Raw genomic sequence first — 18246 nt, forward strand, 5'->3', positions numbered from 1 at the left:
CCTCACTTCTTCCTCCCTTTGTCTTTGTCCATGTGTCCTTTATACATGTTCCTTGACAACCCTTTCCCTTCTTTCCCCTGCTATTCCCCTCCCCTTTCCCTTCTGGTTACTGTCAGTTTGTTCTTTATTCCAATGTCTCTGGTTATATTTTGCTTGCCTGTTTGTTTTGTTGATTAGGCACCACTTATAGGTGAGAGCAATATGGTATCTGTCAGTCATATTATTTTCTTACAATCCTTTGTATTTCTGTGTTGTTGTTACTTTTCCTTTTTATTTCTGATTTTATTTTGTTTTTATCTCTTCTTTGCTCGATGAATCTGATTAAAAGGTTTGTCAATCTTGTTTCTCTTTTCAAAGAACCTGCTTTTGGTTTTAATGATCATTTGTATTTTCTGTAGTATTTCATTTATTTCTACTCTGACATTTATATTTATTTTCTTCTTCTCATTTTGGGCTTTGTTTGTTGTTCTTTTTCTAGTTCCTTTAATTGTAGAGTTAAATTGATTATTTAAAATTTTTCTTGTTTCTTGAGGTGGTACTGCTTTCGCTGTGTCCCATATATTTTTGGTTGTTTTGTGTTCATATACATTTGTTTATTTGTTTCAAGGTATCTTTTGATTTATTCCTTGATTTCATTGTTAACCCATTCACTGTTTAATAACAAATTATTTAGCCTCCATGTCTTTGTGTGTCAGAGATGTTTGATATGATTTCAATCTTTTTAAATTTATTGACACTTGTTTTGTGTCCTAACATGTGGTTTATCCTAAAGAATATTCTATGTGTGCTTGAAAAAGAATGTAATTTTGCTGTTTTGGTATGAAGATACCAAATTAAAGATATCAATTAATTGATATCTCTGAAGATATCAATTAAATCCATCTGATCTCACTTGTTGTTAAGGTGGCTGGGTGTACAAAATTTTAATGAGGAATTTTAATTACATTTTGCATATAGCTAACGTATTTTAAATATTTATTTGATTTTTTAAGCTTGGATTTAAGAAAAGCATAATAAAATCAAAATTTTAACAGATGCATGATCTTCACATGTGGTTTATGAACACAGATCACTAATGACTAATACCAACTTGTTTATTATTTCCAGCCCTTGTGGAAAATTTGATGTATAGAAAGTTAGATCATGTGCCAATTGTAGCTTTCTTGAAAATAAGTAATTTGTAGTATGTTACAGGAAATAAATATGAAAATTTATTTAGAGTACATTTCTATACTAGATTTGTCCTGAAACTCTTGTTTGTTTACATAAAAATCTTTTGATATATTCAAGTGTGATAGCCAGCAGATTCAAACCCCTGGCACAGGTCACTCTGGCATGTTAATCCAGAATACAAGCAAGCAAATTAGGTAGTTTGAACTTTGAACCTATAAGCTTTAAACTATGTAGTAAATTCAGAGAACATAAATTTAGAAACACTTATCTCTGATACTTGGGAAATTGTAATTTATATCTTCTTTCTTGGATATTAACTGAATTTTTTGGACAACTCTCTACATTGTCTCTGAGTCTATAGTTTTACCTGTGAAGTGCAAAATATGTCTGTCTCCCACACCTTAGTTAATCCAGTAAATATTTCTTTTGCTCCTCTATGGAACATACACTATCTAGGCATTTATGTTACACAGCAAAAGAGACACAAATTAGTAAAAGACAGACAGGAACCACAATAAATAAATAAACCATTTGACAAGGTAGAAGATGGGAAACAGTATGGAAAATATTAGATCAGCATAAAGGTATAAAATTCCTGGTGGGAGGGATGGGTTCACTGCCATTAAAAATAAAGTTTTCAGGCTAGAATTCATTGAGAAGGTATGATATGAGAGAAGACTTAAAAGATATAAAGGAAGTCAGCTATCAGAGAAGAATTTCAGCCTGGGGGATGCACTAGGGCAAAGGCACTAAGATATATGTGGTGAATTTGCAGAACAGCAAGGAGGCTGCTGTGGCTAGAAGGGAATCAAGAGCAAAGTAGTAGAAATCAAAGTGGTAAGGAGAACTAGGGTACAGATTGATCTAGATTAATCATGTAAAGTCTTATAGGCCATGGCAAGGATTTTGCTTTGATTCTAAAGGAAAATGTCAAGACTTGGAAAAGTTTGACGAGGTATCAGATGACTTAAATTATATTTTTTAAAGACCATGTTGACTACTGTCTTGGTAGCATATCACAGAAGACAAGAGTGGAAGAAAGGAGACCATTAGGAGGCTTATTAGAGTTATCTGAGAGATAATGTTAACCACCTGACTAAGACACTAGGACTGGAAGCTCAGTAAAGGGCTTGAATTGTAGCTATATTTTAAAGGCAAGCCAACAGCATCTCCTCATAGATTGGATGTGGATGTGAGAGGAAGTTAAGAGTCAATAATTTTACCAAGCAACTAGAATGGTGGAACTAACAGTAACTCACATGGTGAACTTGCAGGTAGAATAAGTTTTAACATAAAAATATCAGTACTGGTTATATTAAGACTGAGATATCTATTTAACATCTTATTTAGGATAATCTAAATTATTTAATAGTTAAAATTAAGACTCAAAATATCAGTGCCCTAACACGTTAAAGGGTTACTTTTCACTCATGTTACACATGAAACATGGATAGTGAAGACTCTGCTCAACATATAATACTCAGTGATGGAAGCTGATGGAAGCACTGCCATATTGTAACTGCATTAGAAATATATGTCTCCTGGAGTCATGAAACATGAGCAGTTAAGAAGTAGAGTCATGCTTCAGCTTCTAATATATTATCCCAATGATAATATAGTCACCATTCACTTTTACTTCCTCTTATTGCTCATTGACCAAAGCCAGCCACATGGCATTACCTAACTGCAAAGGTGAAAAAAATATGGACTTTGATATAAGAGCAGGCATTCAGGCCCGAAGTCTGTGTTTGTGATATGAATTCAAGAGTGGTTAGCCATATGTATATTATTTAAATGTAGGAGATTGTAAAATTACCAGGGAATAAACAGAGGTAGAGGAGAGAAGAGGAAAGAGGATTGGTCCCTGGGTGCTCCAATGTTGATAGGTCTGGGAAAGGAAGAAAAAATAGCAAAGGATACTGATAAGTAAGGTAGGAGGAAAGCCAAGAAACTGAGGTGCATTGGAACTTGAGTGAAGAAAGGGTATCAAGGAGAACAAAGAGTGATAGACTATGACAAATGCTACTGATAGTTTCAATAAGATGAGAACTGAGAATTGAGCATGGAATTCACAGGTGGAGCTCCCTGGTGTCCTTCATGTTTTGGAAGTGTGACTAAAAACCTAATTGGAATGAATTTAAAGGAAGATGGGAGGGGAGGAATTGAAGATAATAAGTTTAATAACTCTTTTGAGAAATTTTATATAAAAATGAGAGAAAGGGAGTGGTAGCTAAAGAAGGAAGAGGGATTAAAAACAATTTTTAATGGGAAAATATAATAGCCCATGTATATGCTAGTAAATAGAGTGAGAAAAATTGATGATGCAGGAGAGAGGGGCAAAAATTGCTGAAGTGATGCTCTTGAGCAAGAGGGAAATTTGTCTACTGAACAAACAGAAGAACTGATTGGCTTTAGCTAGGGTCATGGAGAGTTCATCACTAGTGATAAGCAGGGAGGAAAAATTAAAGAGTGAAATGTGGTGATGGGGGTCTCTGTAAATTTGGTGAAGCTTGTACGCAGGTATCTGTGGAAGTTGTGCCTTGAATTTGTTATGGATATCAAAAGAAATGAGCTCCAAAATTAATTGACAGATATGTTATTTTTTTGCTATTAGCCTTTAATAGTTTAACAGCAGGAACAATTGAAGCTGCCAATAAAAACTCAATAGGAAGATGGCATACAAGCCCCATCTGGAATAAGGCAGCCTACCTAGAGATTTTTGACATTAGGACAGTTTTGGGGCTTTCTGAACTAATTATCTCTGCAGAGATGCTGCTCATCAGAGGGACATGAGGAGAGTGAAGGTTATTCTAGATTATTCCTATGGAAAGATGAAATAGGAATTGAATGGGTACAGACCTATACATTTGCTGCTAGACTATGTTTACATAGTTGTGTTAAACTCTTGAATTAAACTCTAGCCAATAGTTACAGTAATTTTTCAATTCAGTCGCATAGGTCTCATTTGTATTTGTTACATGCAAGATAGCAGCATGATCTCACCTGTAAGTGGAACCTAATCAACAAAACAAACAAGCAAGCAAAGTATAACCACAGGCATTGAAATTAAGAATAAACTCATAGTAACCAGAGAGGAGGTGGGAGGGGTTATTGGAGGATTAGGGGGAAGGGTTGTCAATGAACAAGTATAAAGGACACATGGACAAAGCCAAAGTGGGGTAGGATCAAGGATAGGAGGTGGGGATAGCTGGGGTGGGAGTAGTGGGGGGGTGGAAATGGAGACAACTACACTTGAACAATAATAAAAAGAAAAGAAGAAAAAGGTCAGTGATTTGAGATACACAGGGCTTCATTTGAGAGAACTGTACCTTCTACATTATTTCATTTAAATATTTATCTGGGAACATTTACATTCTGCTCTGTAACAATAATTAATATCTTCCTAACATGGGATAAAATTTACTTTTGCAGGCCCAAGAGTGCTACCCAGGATCATGAAAGGCTATTGACGCTTCTTTTGCCTTACAGATTATCAAAACAAAACAATTCAGAGATTTATTCTTATATATGTGTGTGTGTTTTCTTGATTAATTCAAATTGGCAATAGTCGACCAATTAACTCCATGAGTCATTGGAACTCTTCTAATTTTTTTGGACCCAGAAAAACATTTTTCCTTAAATTAGTAGTTGTTATATCATAAAACTACAATGTTCTGGAAAATTAAGCTACCTTTGTTTTCATAATTCTAAACATATTCAAAACACTACCAATCGTAGGATCACAGAATTATTCAGAGCATTACTACCCTGTAGAAAACTGTACCTGGAAAAGTGAGGGGAAGGATTTTAGAGGCCATATGGTAGCCCATTTGCCAAATAAGGGAAAGACTGTGAAATAGAATTGCTAGTGGAGCCTCTATCTCATGTTGTCAGCAAGTTCTTTATGAAAAACACAATTAATTCATTCTTCCACCCCAGACCTTTTAACAGAGTAACAGTTGACAAACTGCCAGGCTTTATTAGCCAGAATAGAAACAGACATCACTATGTCATAACCCTTAGTTTTAAACAGGAACTTCTATATTCTTTAATGTAGAATTTGAAGGTTCTGAATTTTTTATGCATTTGCTTTACTTTCCCACCTTGTTTCTCAGGCTTTATTGATACACTGAGCATATAGAGATATTAAAATATTTTAGTTTTTCATACATACATTTAAAATTCTTGTGAAAATAATATATGACATGTCTAAAGATAAAATACAGAATAGTTCATAATTAAAAGCATCAGTCCCCTGCTCCATCTTTTCCTACATGTAATTCTCTTCCCCAGAGGCAGTATTTTTTCTCTTTGAAGCATTTCAATCCTAGTTTTTTTGCTAGTTAACTTCATATATCTACATACTACATATACTGTGTCACTATTTCTTAATTCTTTACAGAGATATTGTTTATTGACTTTCTGATTGATAGAGATTTAGCCAGGTTTTCTCCTCCACATCCTTGCTGCCACTACCATCTAGTTTTTTCACAGCACTATTTTAGGACTTCTATTCATTATTTGTATTATCTGCTCATTACAGAAAATACCTCTAGATGCCTCACTTTATAAAATTATATTAGTGCCCCTACCCTCAATTTAAACTCTCTTGTTTTTGTCTCCCAAATTACATCATTTATACTTTCCCTTATACATGTCAAGTTTAAATCCATTTGCATTGTGTTCTGCATGCATAATTAACATCTTTCTGATGTATATATAGGTAGATTTTAAAGTTAAAAATCAACATATTCTGGGCTGTGCCTTCTTTTTTTCACCAGTTCCTCTAGTTATCCCATTTTACTCTACTTTTTATCTCCTGAAAATTCCTTGAAAACCCTTATTTGTTGGTGGTCTGTTTCTGGTTCTATTTGTTTTTGTGTTCTTGTAGTTTTATGTCTTCTTTATTTCTTTAATATTAATAAGATCTAGAGAAGAAAAGAGGATAAACAAATATGCCCAGTCTACAATCTCACACCATAGGCTCCTTTTTAACTTGTGTTTTTCCCCTGGTACTTTAACTGTTGTATCAGCAATAATCTAACAAGACTTTCATATTTCTAGTAATGCACTACTGGAACTACATTTTATACACACTATCTGTTCAGTTCTACAGTTTAACATTTCATTGTTTTAAATTTAGTAAGGAAAATATTCTAATCCAAAACCTCTCAGATAGCAAATTGGAAAAGCAAACACATCTTGGAAAATTTAACAAAGCAAATGAAAACTGACCATCAATTTTAATTGTCTTTTCTATTTTGACATTCTTAAAAAATATTGAAAACAAAAATGTTTTCTTTTAATTTATTGGCATAATATCTTGATTCCTTATTTAGCCTCTTTCAATTACAGTTTATAATATGCCTGACAGACAATTGCCCATCTTGATATCTTTATCTACACTGCAGGATAAGATAGTAACATGCTTTCCTCTTGCCTCTGTCTTCAGTAAAGCCTGGTTTACAGTTTTAATAGCTCCTTGGGACAAGTTACTGTACAATATAAACACGTATTCCTATTTATTCTGATTGACAGTTTTGTTGTTGCAATATTATGAAAACAATTGTAATTCTAAAAAAAATACTCACAAATTAAAGCCAAGAGCTCAACTACAGTATATACACAATTTCACAAAATTCATCTAGCCTGAACAGTTGCCTACAATGTCTGCATGATTTAATTTTTAAGTATGTCAAATTTATATCTTCCTGTTTTCTTAGTGCCCTAACAGTATAATCTTTTCAAATATTCTTATTGCCACTTTGTGAGGCTCAGGGAATGTCTTGATGTGCTAACAGGAGAGCTTGCTTTGTCCAGGACTGAAGATAAAGCTGACTTAAAAAAAATAGTAGTAGTGTAGCTTAATGGTGAAGGGGCCTAGCTTAGAGATCAGACAGTGGGTGCTAGCACTGACTCAGCCTCTTGCTGACTGAGTGACTTTGGATACTTGACTTACTCCTTGAAAACTTGTGAAATGGGAATAGTGATAGTATCTAGCTTGGAGAGCTGTCAAGAGGCTCAATCAAGACAATGCATGTAAAACATAGCAAAATGCCCATATTTTACACATTGTTTGTTATTTTTATTCTTACTAATGTGACTTGCTAATTATTCATAAGTATTAATCCTACCCTGTTTAAGAACACAGAATTACCTATCCATTAATTTCTCCTTAAATTTTTAATGATCTAAAAATACAATCTGAGGATAGCTTTTCTTTATGAGCATAATTTGTATTCTGGGAATTACTTGTACAATGTGCAGATAGAAATATTAAGTTAAAGTTTAATTTTACTCCCAGTTAGGAGGTCAAGTTTTAATATTGTTTACTTATATCTAAATCCCTGTTTTAATTAAGGTTAATTCATTAGTTTCACATGGAGATTAGTTTCATAAAACTTTAGCTTTTTTTTTTGTTAAAGTTAATTGTTTAACTTGCACTTCACATAGCAATCCCTAAGTTTCTACAAGAGAAGTATGTGTGTTGTAATTAGGTAAAGGACAGAAGATGAGTCAAAGGAGGGAGAAATATTAAAGACAATAATTGTAGCTCTACCATTAACTTTCTATGTGACTTAAGCCAGGGCACTTTATTATTCATCAGTTCATGCATGTTTATCCTGTCCTATGTACCCGGAAATCAAGTAAATAAAAATCCCCTTCCTTAGGAAACAAATAGCTTGGCTTAGAAGGGAAACCAAGTACAATGCAATGTGTGTGACAACAGATAAACAATATATGTAATAACGCACACATCACAAATGATATGTATGCATATGTGATATGTGTTAATGTACCTTACTATATTTTATTAGGTTTTTCATTTCTTACAGTTTGTGGGTGTGTATATCCTGTTTGATATTTGCCGAGTTTGTGGAATCTTTAAATTTATATTATTGATAACATTTAAGAAATTTTTATTCTTTATTTCTTTAAATATTTTTCCTTTCATGTTATCTCTCTCCTCTCCATTCTGAGTGGTCGGATATAACACATTACAAATATAAGGAGATCTTTTGCTATTTTCTTACAGATGCTTAAGTCTCTTAAATTTTAAACTATTTTCTCTTTTCTTTAGATTAGATAATTTCTATTATTCTATATTAAAATTCACTGACCTCTGTAATCTAAAAATATTAAATAAATAATAGAGTTCATCTGTCATCTATAATCTGACTATATGCTGATCCAGTGAAGTTTGATTTTAGATATGTAGTATTTTTTCTAGAATTCCATTTGGTACTTTTTTATAGTCTCTATTTACTTGTGGGAATTTATTATATTTTTTATTCATCATGAGCACATTTTCTTTTATTGAGTGTGTTATAATGCCTGCTTTGAAGTACTTGTCTGCTAATTCCAAAATCTGGGTCATCTCAGGATCTTAATATTGATCCTGAGATGATTTTTTTCTTGAGTTTGGGTCATGCTTTTCTATTTCTTTATATATCTAGAGTTTTAGATTGCATCCTATGCTTGACACATGATGTGTTCTAGAGACTCTTGGATTCTCTTATATTTCCCAAGAGTGTTCAGTTTTTTGGTCTTGGAGGCAATAAACTTGGCTAGACACCCATTTTCAGCTCTTTGTATGGGCAACAGCTGAAGTACATATTTAGTTCTTTTAGCTCTAACTGTTCTGCTTGCTGTCTGCCCTGTGGATGTGCAGTTTACAGTGCAGCCAGAAATTTGGGTAACATTTTTTTCACAGGATTTGGAGCTCTCCCTCTATGGCTCTCTCCTTTTCAGGATTGATCATTCATTTTCTAGATGTTGTGATCACCTGAACTCTGTTCTCTCATTCTTTACACCAGAAAGACTGTTGGATTTTTTTCTTTTTTAAAAAATTCTTATTTATTCTATTATAGTTGTCCCAGTTTTTCTCCCTTTTCCTTCCTCCACATAGCCCACCTCCCCACTCCAACAGTCAATCCCCACAGCACTGTCCATGTCCATGGGTCATTCATACATGTTATCTGATTAGTCCTTTCCTCTTCTTGCCACTATTCCCCCTCCTCCTCCCCTGCTCCTGGCCTAGGGCAGCTGTCTGTCTGTTCCATATTTCCATGTTTCCAGTTCCGTTTTGCTCATTAGTTTATTTTGCTCATTAGATTCCTTATAAGAGAGATCATATGTTATTTGTCTTTCACCAACTGGCTTATTTGACTTAGCATAATACTCTCCAGTTCCATCCATGCTGTCACAAAAGGTAGGAATTCCTTCTTCTATCTTTCTGCTGTATAGTATTCCATTTTGTAAATGTACCAGTCTTTTAATCCATTCATCTATTATATATAGTGCTAGTATGAACATAAGGGCATGTAAGTTCCTTTGATTTGATGTTTCAGGATTTTTGGGTATATTCCCAGCAATGGAATCATTGGGTCAAAGGGCAGCTCCATTTTTTTAAATGTTTGAGGAAATTCCTTATTGTTTTCCACAGTCGTTGTACCTAGTGCATTCCCACAAAGAGTGCACTAGGGTTCCCTTTTCTCCGCAGCCTTGCCAGTACTTGTTGTTTGTTGATTTATTAATGAGAGTCATTCTAACAGGTATGATAAGAATTTCTCTTAGGATCAGAAACAAGAGAACTGTGTCTGCTTTCACCACTCTTACTAAGGATAGTATTGTAGGTCCTTGCCACAGTGACCAGATAGGAAGAAATAAAAGGCATCCAAATTGGAAAGGAGGAAATAAAACTGTCATTACTTTCAGATGACATGATAGTGTTCATAGAAAACCCTATAGACTTTACCAAAAAACTACTCAACCTAACAAGTGAATTCAGTAAAGAAATAGGATAGAAGCTAAGAAAAAATCCTATTTACTGTAGCAACAAAAAGAAAATAAAGTACATAGGGATAAATTTAACCAAGGAAGTAAAAGACTTATGCTCAGAAAACTATATAACACTGAATAAAGAAATTGAGGAAAATAAAAATAAATGGAAACATATACTCTGTGCAAAGATTGGAAGAATTGACATCATCAAAATGTCCATATTACCCAAAGCAATTTATAGATTCAATGCAATTCCTATTAGAATACCAATGACACATTTCAGAGATCTATAAGAAATATTTCAAAAATTTATATGGAACCAAAAAAGACCCAAAATCACCTTAGCAATCTTGAGGATGAAGAACAAAATTGGAGGGATCACAATACCTGATAACAAAGTATAGTATAAGGCTACTGTAATCAAAACAGTCTGGAACCAGCAAAAGAACAGACACATGGATCAGTGGAACAGAATAGAGAGCCCAGAAATAAACCCTTGTCTCTGTGGTCAATTAATACTTGACAAAGGGGGCACAAGCACATAATGGAGAAAAATAGTCTCTTTAATAAGTGATGTTGGGAAAACTGGACTGGTACATGCAAAAAAATGAGATAAGACCACCAATTTACACCATACACCAGAACAAACTCAAGATGGATAAATACTTAAATTTAAGTCATGACACCATAAAAGTCCTAGAAGAAAACAGGCAGTAAAATTTCAGATATCCCACATAACAATATTTTTGCCTCTATATCTCCTAGGGCAAGGGATATAAAGGAAAAAGTAAACAAAAAAGACTACATTAAATTTAAAAGCTTCTGCACAGCTAAAGAAATCATCATCAAAATGAAAAGGGAACTGACTGTATGGAAGAACATATTTGCCAATGATATATTGAACAAGGGTTTAATCTCCAAAATATATAGAGAATTAATATGACTCAACACCAGGAAGACAAACAGTCCTATTCAAAAATGGGCAAAGGCAAAGGGCCTGAACAGACGCTTCTTGAAGGAGGACGTACGGAGGGCCCATAGACATAAGAAAAAATACTCAACATCACTAACCATCAGAGAGATGCAAATTGAAACCACAATGAGATATTACTTTGTACCTGTAAGACTATTAGATTCTATCGGCACTCTAGATGTTCTGCACTGAGCAAAACTACAATAAATCCTGCCTCAGACAAAAGTCTGTAAAAATAGGAAACTCACCCAGTTCAAATCCCTTCTTTGTTGTGAATTCTCCCCCACATCCAGATTCTGCCTGCTTTGATTTGGTTCATTCTCCAATTTTCAAGTTTTGTGTGTGTGTGTGTGTGTGTGTGTGTGTGTGTGTGTGTGTAGAGGTGTTATCTGCAGGAGGATTGATCAAACAGAAGCTCCTCAGACATTTGTCAGAAAGGGAACCCTTGATTTATATTGACATACACTAAAGCTAGAGAAATTTATTTGTTTCTGTAATTTGTATTGTATTTCAACTGGTAAATAGTATATTCTATGTGTTCATTTTATCTCTTTTATAAGTGCTGAGTAAATCCTTCAGGATAATTCTGTTACCATTGTCCTAGGAAGTATTACTATGTCAAGGTTTAGGTTAGCTGATACAAACACTTTCATATATCTATGTGGGCATATGAAAGTGTTTATTGGAGTATGCTGTAACTTAAGGGTGACGGAAGGTACTTTTAAAAGTTTATTTGTTTTTAGAATAATGTAGAAGATGAAAGAAAACATATGTTTTAAATATATGACTTCAGTATGCTGTTTATTTGTATCTCTCTATGGGTGTGCTGTCTAGAATGGCAACCATGCCAAATGTGGCCAGTCGTATTTAAAATAAAGTAAAATAATTGGCCAGTTCTTCACTTATACTACCCACATTCCAATACTCAATAACCACAGGTAACTAGAGGCTACTACAGTAGACATAAACAATAGACTATTTCTATCATGAGAGAAACTTCTACTAGAAGAAGTGCTGCTCTGTAAAGAAGAGTGCATTTATTGGGGATTGTGTTTGTTCAGTTGGTCATCTGAAATCCACAGGTATAGAATCCATTACTAACCATACCACAGAACCATATGTTGATGGATGAATACTGATGTTTACCTTTGTTTGTCACATTGACTATATTTTCCCTTCATGGTTTGACAAACTATGCAGATTGCTACTTTCTTCCGGTTAAATACCTGAGTAGTTTTAAAGACAGTGATAGATTGAATTGGCTCCTATTTATTGAGAACTTAACTATATTCCAGGCACTTTATCATCTGAACTGTCTCACTTTATCATTATAAAAACTTTTTGTCATAGATGTTATTAGTCTTTCCATTTTACAGATGGGACAACCAAGACAGAGAGGCTGGGTAATTTGCTCATAGTCCTGTAGTAGGTGAGGAATGAAGCCAGGGCTTAATTGTGGCAGAATAAGAGAAATGAAAGAACATGTATTTTTATTATTTCCTGAGAAAAACTTCCAGATATTAAAACTTCGTGACAAAACTGTTCAGCTTTCACAAACAGAAATATAGCACAAAAGAATTATACAGAAATTAGTCATAACTTTTTAGACTCATATCAGAAACCTCAGTTATGTGTCACGCCTGAGTCACATAAATTCCTGGTCTAGGAGTGTTTTTGAAAAATATTTATCCTTCCCTCCCTCTTTCACCTCTCTCAGACGCCAACTTTTCTTTCAAATTACCAGCTTCTAAATCACAGAACATCTTTCTAGTTCTGACCCACATCTCTTTCTAGGCTTTATACTTGTCATGTTTTAGCACTATAATTTTGTGTTTATTTTTAGTTTTCTATTTGAAGATGATTTACATTTTAATGTCTCATACCAAATAGGCATCACCATATTTTAAACTTCTTTTTTCTACATTAAGGAATTTTTTGTCTAAATTAATTTACTTTCATTCATAAAGTTTTATCTTTTTTATTACCTAGTATTGATATTTTTTAATTGATTGCTCTCACATTATTATCCTTCTTTGTACTTCTTAACATTATACGAAAAGTGTCCAAGGGTTTTAAAATCTTAAATGTAACACTGGAGTAAATGTTTACTTTTCTAAGGAACTGACCCCTCCCAGAAGGAAGCATGGTGATCATAATGCTAAAGCCAGAGCACACAATCACTTTCTTGACCTGTTTTTTGCCTCTCAGATACTGTGTTTTCTCTTGTTACCATAAAATGTGCCTTGGTGCTGTCACCAGCTCAGGCCTCATCAACACTCTCTGGAATATAGACTAGACTAGATTGCCTGCCTAAAGCTCCTTTAGAGCTATCCAGGGTGGGGGAACAATAAAACACAGTTTGTTCTTGTATTATTGTTTATGAGTTATTGTATTACTTTCCACATGAACAACTGTAAACCTGCTTTTGCCCCACCCTGCATGTGTAATAAAAGAGTAACATCTGTAAAATATATTTTTGCTAAGCAAAGTATGGCATTATTATTGTGACATACTTTTTCTTAGATGCAAATAGAAGAAAACATTCTAAAAGATAAAAATATTAATAAAGAGTAACTAATACATTCTTATAAAACAGTAAAACATACGCTTACAGTTAGAAATACAAGTTACCTTTGCCCTCAAGTAAATGAGTTGAATTTATCCTCTTTGAAAACATTCTTTGCTTATGATCCAGCTATCATGTAAAGGAAGAAAAATCTGCAAGGAGAGTCTGTAGGCTCAAATCACTGAACTCTTACTTATTTGTATTTAGAGGCAGAAACAGGGGAACCATCATAATTCCATAATGAACCACATGAACCATAGTTTTAGAAACATGCAAATGTCATTTGATATTCAGCTGAAAGGCGTTTTTTAAAAGAATTTTTCAGCATTCTTATTTTGGAGATGCAGCTGGATAATCATCTACGTGTGGAAGAAACAGGAAGGTCTCATTTCCTTAAAATTTTCCCACTGGGCTCATCAAAGGGACTGAAAATATTTTTGTAAAATGATGGGATTCCCTAATAGATGAAATTAGCTACTGTTTATTAAGGTGTTACATTGCCCACCCTGGGTGGAAAGGCTGTGTTTCTGCTAACTCATTTTTTAATTAAAAAATTTTATAGTTATTTGATTAATAAGCATATTAAGGACTTCCGCCAAGATGGAGGTGTAGGTAGAAACACCTTGTGTCAGCGCACAACCAAATCTAAGAACAACAAATTTTTAACAATAATAAACACAACCAAAACACACAGAAAATCAACAATACGGAGTCTGAAAACAACAAAATGCTCAGCTAAACTGGTAAGAGGGGCGAAGCCAGCAGCGGAGCGGGTTGACCAAAAAGATCCCCTACCGGGTGGTGCATAAGCAGCCAAAGGCACGGATCACAGGTGCAGGCTAGCTACTGGTGGACACAGGGAAGAAGCGTGGCTGGCTGTCTGCGGCAGATAAACCAGTGAAGAGGCGAGCATTGAGACCGCACGGTGCAGGGCAGCAGGCTTGCACAATTCCACTCGGATAAACAGGCTGGAGCGAGTGGTGGGATGGACTGGGCTAGCGGAGAGGACCACCATTGCTCCCTCTCTGACCCCGCCCCCACATACAGGGTCACAATCCAGCATCCTGGGTGGCCCCGCCCTGGTAAACAACTAAGGCTCCACTCCTCATACTTAAAGGCACGAACAGACGAAAAATGGCTCAAGAACAACTCAGAGCCCCAGAGCCGATAAAGCTAAGCCATGAAGAAATAGCCAAAATTTCAGATGCACAGTTCAAAACATTGGTTATCAGGATCCTCACAGAACTGGTTGATTTTAGTCACAAATTAGAGAAACATATGAAAGCTAACCTAATTGAAATGAATGGTAATGCACAGGAAACCAATAGTAATGGAAAGGAGACTGGGACTCAAATCAAGGGAGTAGACCAGAAGGAAGGAAAAAATGACCAAAGAGAAAAGAATGAAGAAACAAGAATTCAAAAAAATGAGGAGAGGCTTAGGAAACTCCAGGACATCTTTAAACGTTCCAACATTCGAATTATAGGAGTACCAGAAGGGGAAGAGGAACAGTCATGATTGGAAACCTTATTTGAACAAATAATATAAGAGAACTTCCCCATTCTGGCAGAGGAAATAGACTTCCAGGAAATTCAGGAAGCTCAGAGAGTCCCAAAGAAGTTGGACCCAAGAAGAAACACACCAAGGCACATCATCATTATATTAGCCAAGATTAAAATGAAGGAGAGAATCCTAGAAGCAGCAAGAGATAAGGGGACAGTCACCTACAAAGGACTTCCCATCAGACTGTCAGCAGATTTCTCAAAAGAGACCTTACAGGCAAGAAGGGGCTGGAAAGAGGTATTCCAAGTCATGAAAACCAAAGACCTACAACCAAGATTGCTCTATCCGGCAAAGTTTTCATTTAAAATGGAAGGACAGATAAAGTGCTTCTCAGATAAGACCAAATTCAAGGAGTTCATCATCACCAAGCCCTTATTATATGAAATGTTAAAGGAACTTACCTAAGAAAAAGAAGATAAAAAAGTTGAACAGGGAAAGGACAGCAAATTCACGGTTATCAACAACCACACCTAAAACAAAAGCAAACTAAGAGGACAGCTAGATCAGGAGTGAACCATAGAAAATGAAGATCACGTGGAGGATTAGCAACAGGGGAGTGGGAGAAGGAGAAGGGGGGAGAAGGTACAGAATATAAGTAGCATAGACAGTAGATAGAAAATAGATAGGGGGGAGGATAAGAATAGTAGGGGAAATACAGAATCTAAAGAACTTGAGACACGTGTTCATGAACTAAAGGGGGGAGAATGGTGGAGGAGGAGTGTACAGGGTGGAGGGGAATGGAGGAGGGGAAATAGAACAAATGTAATGGCATAATCAATAAAAAAAGTTAAAAAAAAGAAAAAAATAAGCATATTAATGTGTAAAATTGTAGTTTATTTTGTGAGGACCACAGAAGAGCAGTTTATCACCTATTGAAAGAGTCAAAGGAAAAAGTACCTTAGCAAAAAATTAAAAGAATCAATCATTACTCTATTCAGAAATAAATTTCTACATCAAGGTAGCATCACCTAATTTGGGGTTATTTAAAATTTACTTCTTTTTCTTTTTAGTTCTTTGTATTTTAACTTTTAAGAACAAGAAAAATGAAGCATTTGTCTATCCATTTTACCCTTGAGACAAGGAAGGTAGGATTTCACAATGGAAAGGACTTTAGTCTGGTCTTTAGTCCATTATTTCCTTATAAATATATTTCAACATTAGATCAGTGTTATCCAATATAAATTTTCTGTGATGATGGAGATCTTCTGTATATACTGCTCATAGTCTAGCCACATTTGGCTAGTGGCTACTCACCACCTATAATGTAGCTATTGTGACTTGAGAAGCTGAATGTTTAATAATTTATTTAATGTTAATTAATTAAAATTGGTATAGCCATGTATGGTTAGTGGCTTTTATATTGGACATTTCAGACTTTGATATATTCAAAATGAAATCAGTCACAAGCATCTAGCATTATTTTTGATTATACAACTTGCACTTATTTACATAATTAAAACTTTATTTTATTTTTACAGAGAGGGTAAGGGAAGGAAGGAGAGAAACATCAATGTGAAAGAGAATCATCAGTTGGTTGCCTCTCATACATGTTGGGCCCAACTGGGGACAGAACAGAAAATCCAGGCATGTGCTCTTACTTGGAATAGAACTAATGACCTTTCCACTTTGCAGCATTATGCCCAACCCACTGAGCCACACCAGGAGGGCTATATATAGTTCTTTTGAGTTAATTTTTCTATTAATGATTATCTGTTTATAAAATGGAAATCCATATTTATTAAAAATAAAGTAGAATTTTGCTTTAATACAATTAGTTATAGGGAAAATTAAGAATAAAAATGAAATACTAAGAATTTTTAGTAAGAATATTAACATCTACAAGATTGTCAAAGCCATTGTCATTGATTATAACATTTCAAAAAAGATCAGATGTATGTTAAGACATATTACACTCTCTACAAAACTAGTAATGAGGATAGATATATGCTAGGAGTAAGCAAGACAGACTGGTGAAACTCCCAGTGGTGGGACTTGACCCTGCAAGAGTGGTGAGAGATGTGTATAGCAAGACTGACCTTAGTTTTAATGGGTGTCACTATGAAAGAAGGTATTTGTACATGCATCTAGTATTATTAAAACAGCCAGGCATTTGGGATTAAAGACTCAAATATAAGACTCAAAACCATACTTTCCTGGCAAGGGTACCATATCATGAAGGTGGATTTCCCAGGATGAGGCTTATCCATTGCACTCCAGATGTGCTGCCTCCTGTGATTTCACCAAATATGGGAAACTCGACTGCATAATTTGTAGTAGTGGGGGACTGTGTTTGTGCTCTCCCCACAGAAAAAAACTAAAAAAAAAAAAAGACTCAAAACCATAAAATTCCAAACCATAAAACTCCTAGAAGAAAACATAAGCAGCAAAATCTTGGACATTTCTCTTAGTAATATTTTTTTTTGGATATATCTTCTCAGGTGAGGGAAACAAAAGAAAAAATAAACAATGGGGACTACACCAAACTACAATGATTTTACACAGCAAAGGAAACCATCAACAAGAAGAAAAGACAATCCACAGAAGAAAAGAAGATATTTGCCAATGATAAATCTAACTAGGGGTTAATAACCAAAATATATAAAGGACTCATACAACTCAATACCAAAAAAAAAGAAAACCCAGTTAAAAAATGGACAAGTACCTGAATAGACACTTCTCCAAAAAGGACATACAGATGGCCAATAGATATATAAAAAGATGCGAAATGCCACTAATCAAAAGAAAATAGCAAATTAAATTACAATGAGATGTTGCCTCACATGTGTTAGAATGGTTAAATCTTATTTGTGCTTCAGGAACAATTTTATATATTAATCTTTAGCTACTGCTACAAATTCTCTAAGAGAGTTACTTATTCTTTATCATGTTCCTACAAAAAATTGATGTGACTCTATTGTTACACTTAATACATCACATCACAATTTTTTATATATTTTTCTTGTGAAACAAAAGGTAATGTTGACTTGTGGCCAAGATGAAGGCATAGGTAGACACACTGTGCCTCCTCACACAACCAAAGGAAGGACAACAACAATTTAAAAACAAAAAAAACAACCAGAACTGGTGGAAAATTAAACTGTATAGAAGTCCGACAACCAAGGATTTAAAGAAGACACATTCATCCAGATTGGTAGGAGAGGTGGAGACAGGCAGCCAGGCAGAGGGG

General features: G+C 34.7%; 1 non-coding gene across 1 annotated transcript; it reads left to right on the forward strand.

The window, feature by feature from the left end:
* Nucleotides 1-17204: 17204 nt before the first annotated feature.
* LOC119052723 (U1 spliceosomal RNA) lies at nt 17205-17364 on the forward strand. Its single transcript, XR_005083181.2, has one exon. It is a non-coding gene; the product is annotated as a U1 spliceosomal RNA (small nuclear RNA).
* The last annotated feature ends 882 nt before the right edge of the window (nt 17365-18246 follow it).

This window comes from Artibeus jamaicensis, unplaced genomic scaffold (genome assembly GCF_021234435.1).
Source record: "Artibeus jamaicensis isolate MK-2021 breed Jamaican fruit bat unplaced genomic scaffold, CSHL_Jam_final contig_311, whole genome shotgun sequence".
Taxonomy (NCBI): domain Eukaryota; kingdom Metazoa; phylum Chordata; class Mammalia; order Chiroptera; family Phyllostomidae; genus Artibeus; species Artibeus jamaicensis.